Genomic DNA, 7,831 nt, shown 5'->3' with positions numbered 1-7,831 from the left:
TTAAATGGTTTCACTGTCTAGATCCATCTTCACATGTGGTCAGGAAGATGTGTCTTTTAATGGCACAATCAGAATGTGGACAAGATCAAGACACAGGACACATGTAAACACCAGGTATAAACAGGGTTAAAAAGACACATTTTTTTTTTTTACATTTTAGTAATTCAGCAGACATTCTTATCCAGAGCAACTTACAGACACAAAAGAGAGACTAGGAGAATGAAGTCATTTTATTTCTAGATCTGCAGATCTAAATTTGGGCTCGGAGCATGGTCAATGCATTTGTAATATTACAAGCTGAATGATCGTCAATGTAAACTGAACGATCCTGTTGTCCCAGATGAACTCAACAGGCCATGTTGTGAAAAGAGTCTGTATACATGGTGATAACGTAGTAACTCAAAGCTGTATTAATATGCTTAACATCATATAGGGCCCGTTTCCCAGACACAGATTAAGCCTAGGCCTAGTCCTAAACAAAATATTGTGTTTAATAGAGATTCTCCATTGAAAGTGTCTTAGCCCAAGACTAGGCTTAATCCGTGTCCGGGAAACCAGCCCAAAGTCAAATAACAAATAATGGCATATTGTTTAATTACAATTTAATGTTAACTAGCATGGCAAAATATAAAACCAACACTGGAGATGACAGTAATAGTTTAGGAATGATATGAGGTTATAAAGATGACTGCAATTTTGACAAACTTGCAAAACAATCTTTACAGTAATGCGAAATATCAATATGATATATTTATATATTCACAATTGTGTAAACTTCTTTTTTTTAAACATGTACAAAACATTTCTAAGACAGGCTAATGACTTTGGTGTAATTCAGCTACAGCTTCCAAGAAAAGAAACATTTTGAAAAATGTCCGTTACGTTTCTTTACTTTCTAAAAAAACTATATCCAGCTCACAGTTGTTGTGCGTCATAAGTAACTTCCTCAAATTGGTCTGGCAAAGTGTCCCGGTATTGCACTTTGCAAACTCATCATCTTCAGGATTATTCACAGTGGTCCTTCTTAAAAACTGTTTGTCCCAAGAGTAGAAATAATTGGTACAGAGCACCTACACCCAGATATGAAGTAAACCAGTTTGCAACAGAGATGTGGCTAAAAGAGAGATATACACAGGAGTATAAATCTCAAAAATAGTATTATGTGATGAGACAAATATAGAATATTACTGTATAAATGTAAAAGTATCAATTAACCCCCTAAGGTCCATGTCCGTGCCCCCGTGGAAATCGAATTAGCATAATATAAGAATCCCCATAAAAATATATATTTATTTGCATTAGATACGTCTCAATCCACCGCATCCACCTATGTCGCACTTCCACATCTGCGGTGAAAGGTGACAGAGCTAACGCGGTGTTTGTCAGATCATGAGATCACAAAAATGTGTATTTTCACAAAATCTTATGTAGCATCCGAACTATTATGACCCCTGTATGGAAGGATGAGACTCTCACACACACGATGGTGTTCTCCGTTTGGCTCTACGATCCCCACAAGTGTCTTGGGACTCGTCTGAAGTCGGTACTGCCAACTTCTGCCTGTAGCTTCCGAAACAGTTTGGGCTACACACTAATTATGACCAATCTGTGGAAAGGTGAAACCCTCATGAACACGTACATGTCTCGCAAGACTTGTCTGAAGGTCCCCCGGTACCAGTTGAAAAAAATGAATGGAAGTATACTGTATATGGAGACTGTCCTAAAAAAACGAGAAAAAAAAACGTTTCCTGATCTTTCGTATATATCTCTCTAAGATATGGGACAGACACTTCAGAACAAACTTCCTTTAGAGTTCTTTGAGGGGGACTATCTGTTGTTCCATGTAGTGAATCTATTATTTAATGGATTTGTATTGGCTACTAGCAGTAAGGCTAAATACAAATGTTCATCAAATATTTTTTATTTTTTGATACTTCAAGGGGTCTTAAAATCCTCCTCCCCTGGCTTAGACAGGACTTAGACTCTTATGGATTAAATGTAATTTCTTTCTTTGTATCATATAGAGAACATTATTTTCTGACAGAGCATTTTAACAGAGCAACCATATCAACAAGTGTGGTAGAATTTCTTACTTTTTTAACCACTACAATGCAGATTGTTGATCCGTAGATATGATAAAGTACATTATTATAATCAAAGAGAAAATCCTTCCAAGTGGACAATGAAAATCACTGTTGATAGAAACTATGGTTTGTGTGGAATGCAATAAAGGTTTGTCTTTACAGTAGAAAAACTGAAGGAAAAACATATTCTCAGTGACATCAGTGGTGACATCATATCCTGTTTCCTGTGTGGAATTCCAGGGGGTTGTAGGGAGTTGTAGTCCTCAAGGTATTCTCACAACTACAACACAGGCTCCAGCCCTTCCGATGTTGAGATTGACCTCCTATTGAAGACACACGGTAAAGGGTGATGAAAGGTCATTCAGTTTGTCTTAACAAATGTATTACGGCATGTAAATGTGCCTGGCTATTGGAATTGAGAAATTGTAGGTCGAAAAGCGTTCTAAGAAGACCTAAGGAATGATTCAAGTTACCTCAGTCCATTCATTGTTCTGTGCATCATAGGACTCAACACTGTTCAGGTAGGACGTTCCATCATATCCCCCGACAGCATATAGCCTGTCTCCTAGCAGACAGATACCTACAGCATCCCTGGGGACACTCAGAGAGGACACCGTGGTCCATGTGTCTGTTTTGGGATCATATCTGCAGTGACAGAGAGGAAATACAAGGACAAAAGGGAAATACCCGAAGAAGTATAGTGAGCACTGGGATATTTAAGAAATACAGAGCAAAGATTAAAGCTTGTCCACGGATGAATTCAACAAAATATTTTGACTGGGCCAAAAATATTTTGTTGAAATGTTTTATTGACTTTTTTAATGTTGTTTTCTGTTGAATTGTTTGTCATGATCGTATATAGGCGTCACATGCATTGTGTATCAGATACAGGTTGATATTTACAGAATAACCAGCAGAGGGTGGCAGAAGCCAGATAATCACACTGCTAAAACCAGCTCCCATGGAAAGAATGACTCTCGGCTTGGGTATGCCCTGTCCCATGAAGACAGACAGAGACAATGGCCATGTTTGAGAGCATCAAAACTGTGATGTATCATGGGTCAGTTGTGGCTGACTGACCGATCTACAAATAACAATGACTAGTTATTTATGATGCAAGGTTCTTTGTAGATCAGTCTGTCGGCAGTCGCAAACAAACCCAATGGGCGCGTTCGACACCGCGGCCGACTGACCGATCTACAAATCACCTTGCATCATAAATAACTACTCAATATTATTTCTAGATCAGTCAGTCAGTCTTAATTTACCCATGATGCATCACAGTCACTGCCAAAGCCTCAAGAAAAGCACCACACTCACCCAAAACATAAAATGTATTTTGTGTTTCCATATGTACAGCTATACTTCAGATTCATCAGATCCATGAGTCTATAACAAGACACTTGGAAAAGTTGTATGTCCCATGTTGAGTTTTTTTTGTTGCTCTAGGACAGTACAGACATAGGCTACGTCCCGATTCTCTGCACTTCCATACTCTCTGTCATGGATTTAAAAGCATTGGATTGGTGTAAGCCTTGGCTAGAGGGAGTTTCCACCATTGTTGAATGCATTTCAGGAAGCGTGCAATTCCCAATAATCGGAACGCAGCCACACTGTAGACTAAACCTACGGTTGTTCACCTCTACACAGTCTGAGAGTCTGGAGCAATGGATGATTACCTCTCTACACAGTCTGGCGTACACATCACTAACAAACTGAAATGGTCCACCCACGCAGACAGTGTGGTGAACAAGGCGCAACAGAGCCTCTTCAACCTCAGGAGACTGAAGAAATGTGGCTTGGCACCTAAAATCTCACAAACATTTACAGATGCACAATTGAGAGCATCCTGTCGGGCTGTATCACCGCCTGGTACGGCAACTGCACCGCCCGCAATCGCAGGGCTCTCCAGAGGGTGGTGCGGTCTGCCGAACGCATTACCACCGGCAAACTACCCGCCCTCCAAGACACCTACAGCACCCGATGTCACAGGAAGGCCAAAAAGATAATCAAGGACATCAACCACCCGAGCCACTCATCCCGCTATCATCCAGAAGGCGAGTTCAGTACAGGTGCATCAAAGCTAGGACCGAAAGAATGAAAAACAGCTCCTATCTCAAGGCCATCAGACTGTTAAATAGCCATCACTAGCACATTAGAGGCTGCTGCTGCCTATTGAAATCACTAGCCACTTTAAGAAATGGAACACTAGTCACTTTAATAATGTGTACATATCTTGCATTACTCATCTCATATGTATATACTGTATTCTATAATATTCTACTGTATCATAGTCCATGCCGCTCTGTCATTGCTTGTCCATATATGTATATATTCTTAATTCCATTCCTTACCTAGATTTGTGTGTATTGGGTATATGTTGTGAAATTGTTAGATATTACTTTTTAGATATTACTGCATTGTCGGAGCTAGAAGCACAAGCATTTCGCTACACCCGCAATAACATCTGGCACAGTGGTCTAAGGCACTGCATCGCAGTGCTAGCTGTGCCACTAGAGATCCTGGTTCGAATCCAGGCTCTGCTGTAGCCGGCCGCAACCGGGAGACCAATGGGGCGGCGCACAATTGGCCCAGCGTCGTCCAGGGTAGGGGAGGGAATGGCCGGCAGGGAGGTAGCTCAGTTGGTAGAGCATGGCATTTGCAACGCCAGGGTTGTGGGTTCGATTCCCACGGGGGGCCAGTATGAAAAAAAATAAAAAAAATAATGAATGCACTAACTGTAAGTCGCTCTGGATAAGAGCGTCTGCTAAATGACGTAAATGTAAATGTAAATCTGCTAAACACGTGTACGTGACAAATACAATTTGATTTGAGAGTCTGGGACAGTGATTGATTACCTCTAAACAGTCTGAGAGTCTGGACCAGTGGTTGATTACCTCTACACAGTCTGAGAATCTGGACCAGTGGTTGATTACCTCTACACAGTCTGAGAATCTGGACCAGTGGTTGATTACCTCTCTACACAGTCTGATAGTCTGGAGCAGTGGTTGGACGCCGGGGCATCATGACCGCCCACAGCATAGAGGAAGCTGTTGTACGTGGCCACACCCACCCCTCCTCTCCGCTTCGACATGGGGGCACACATACTCCACTTGTTGGTGTGGGGATCGAAGCATTCCATCGACCGCAGACACGAGCTCCCATCCCGACCACCAACTGCAAACAATCTGTAAGGACAATAAAAGCATTACAAATCTGACTTTGGATGCTTCTCAGATACGAAATCTTCAGGAAATGTTGTGTCGGTCTTTCCTAGAAAGTATTGTCTTTTAGGGGAGGGAAAATCCTTAGCAGAAAGGGAAAGAGGGTTGTAGAAACATCTTCCTTCCTTAGCAGAGAGGGATGGAGGGTTGTAGAAACATCTCCTTTCCTTAGCAGAGAGGGAAGGAGGGTTGTAGAAACATCTTCCTTCCTTAGCAGAGAGGGAAGGAGGGTTGTAGAAATATCTTCCTTCCTTAGTAGAGAGGGAAGGAGGGTTGTAGAAACATCTTCCTTAGCAGAGAGGGGTGGAGGGTTGTAGAAACATCTTCCTTAGCAGAGAGGGAAGGAGGGTTGTAGAAACATCTTCCTTAGCAGAGAGGGAAGGAGGGTTGTAGAAACATCTTTCTTAGCAGAGAGGGAAGGAAGGTTGTAGAAACATCTTCCTTAGCAGAGAGGGAAGGAGGGTTGTAGAAACATCTTCCTTAGCAGAGAGGGAAAGAGGATTGAGCAGGCGTACGGTAGCCTACCAAGGTCTTATATAGGAGAGAGAGAGAGAGAGAGAGCGAGAGAGAGAGCGAGAGAGAGAGAGAGAGAGAGAGAGAGAGAGAGAGAGAGAGGGAGAGGGAGAGGGAGAGGGAGAGAGAGAGAGAGAGAGAGAGAGAGAGAGAGAGAGAGAGAGAGAGAGAGAGAGAGAGAGAGGGGGAGAGGGAGAGGGAGAGGGAGAGGGAGAGGGAGAGGAGAGGGAGAGGGAGAGAGAGAGAGAGAGTGTGTGAGAATAGCTGGAGGGTTTGATCTTACTGTCTTGTGGTGCAGAGATGAATGTCTAATGCCCTGTACCACAACATATTCCTTCCTTAGCAGAGAGGGAAGGAGGGTTGTAGAAACATCTTCCTTAGCAGAGAGGGAAGGAGGGTTGTAGAAACATCTTTCTTAGCAGAGAGGGAAGGAAGGTTGTAGAAACATCTTCCTTAGCAGAGAGGGAAGGAGGGTTGTAGAAACATCTTCCTTAGCAGAGAGGGAAAGAGGATTGAGCAGGCGTACGGTAGCCTACCAAGGTCTTATATAGGAGAGAGAGAGAGAGAGAGAGAGAGAGAGAGAGAGAGAGAGAGAGAGAGGGAGAGGGAGAGGGAGAGGGAGAGAGAGAGAGAGAGAGAGAGAGAGAGAGAGAGAGAGAGAGAGAGAGAGAGAGAGAGAGAGAGAGAGAGAGAGAGAGAGGGAGAGGGAGAGGGAGAGGGAGAGGGAGAGGGAGAGGGAGAGGGAGAGAGAGAGAGTGTGTGAGAATAGCTGGAGGGTTTGATCTTACTGTCTTGTGGTGCAGAGATGAATGTCTAATGCCCTGTACCACAACATATTCCTTCCTTAGCAGAGAGGGAAGGAAGGTTGTAGAAACATATTCCTTAGCAGAGAGGGATGGAGGGTTGTAGAAACATCTTCCTTAGCAGAGAGGGAAGGAGGGTTGTAGAAACATCTTCCTTAGCAGAGAGGGAAGGAGGGTTGTAGAAAGATATTTCTTAGCAGAGAGGGAAGGAGGGTTGTAGAAAGATCTTTCTTAGCAGAGAGGGAAGGAGGGTTGTAGAAACATCTTCCTTAGCAGAGAGGGAAAGAGGGTTGTAGAAACATATTCATTTCTTAGCAGAGAGGGGAAGGAAGGTTGTAGAGTCATCTTCCTTAGAAGAGAGGGAAGGAGGGTTGTAGAAACATATTCATTTCTTAGCAGAGAGGGAAGGAAGGTTGTAGAGTCATCTTCCTTAGAAGAGAGGGAAGGAGGGTTGTAGAAAGATCTTCCTTCCTTAGCAGAGAGGGAAGGAGGGTTGTAGAAACATCTTCCTTAGCAGAGAGGGAAGGAGGGTTGTAGAAACATCTTTCTTTAGCAGAGAGGGAAGGAAAGTTGTAGAAACATCTTCCTTCCTTAGCAGAGAGGGATGGAGGGTTGTAGAAACATCTTCCTTCCTTAGCAGAGAGGGAAAGAGGGTTGTAGAAACATCTTCCTTAGCAGAGAGGGAAGGAGGTTGTAGAAAGATCTTCCTTAGCAGAGAGGGAAGGAAGGTTGTAGAAACATATTATTATTATTATTATTATTATTATTATTATTATTATTATTATTATTATTATTATTATATTCCTTCCTTGTTTTCTCTTTTTCACCCAGATACAGGAAGAAAGTCTAAAAGGGTTAATAGAGTGAAAACCCACTCTTGTGTGGTAATGATGTAAGGTAGAGCAAAGCTGTGGTGGTTTAAGACCTACACACAAAAAAAAAAATCCTTCTTGTTTTGATAAGAAGATCAGGCATTCACCAAGATGTGTTACATAAGAAGAAACAGAACTTTGTTTTCCTGGTGTGCTTGTTATTAGCTTCTAGTGTGTATATACATAAAAACGTATCTTTCATTTGGTGTCTCATGATTTATAAGCTTGTGTTTTAGTAAGAACTGTTACTGTATGCTGCCATAATGTTTTTTAACGCAGCCAAACGCAGCCACTTACTTTCCGTTGAGTGCGGTGACTCCCATGGTGCTGCGTGG

The 7,831-nt window shown here is 42.5% G+C and overlaps 1 pseudogene across 1 annotated transcript in view; it reads right to left on the bottom strand.

Moving 5' to 3' along the window:
* Positions 1-254: 254 nt before the first annotated feature.
* LOC311104976 (kelch-like protein 4) overlaps positions 255-7,831 on the bottom strand; it is a 48,934-nt pseudogene continuing 41,357 nt past the window's right edge. The window contains exons 9-12 of the transcript XR_014615818.1: positions 7,794-7,831; positions 5,060-5,272; positions 2,558-2,729; positions 255-2,407 (exon numbers count right to left, since the gene is read on the bottom strand). The exon at positions 7,794-7,831 is cut by the window's right edge and continues 14 nt beyond it. The product of XR_014615818.1 is annotated as a kelch-like protein 4 (transcript). The remainder of the gene's footprint in view (positions 2,408-2,557; positions 2,730-5,059; positions 5,273-7,793) is intronic.

Source organism: Coregonus lavaretus (genome assembly GCF_964263955.1).
Source record: "Coregonus lavaretus genome assembly, chromosome: 29".
In the NCBI taxonomy this organism is placed as follows: domain Eukaryota; kingdom Metazoa; phylum Chordata; class Actinopteri; order Salmoniformes; family Salmonidae; genus Coregonus; species Coregonus lavaretus.
The sequence above is the reverse complement of the archived record's forward strand: the minus strand, read 5'-3'. Positions and strand labels throughout refer to the sequence as shown.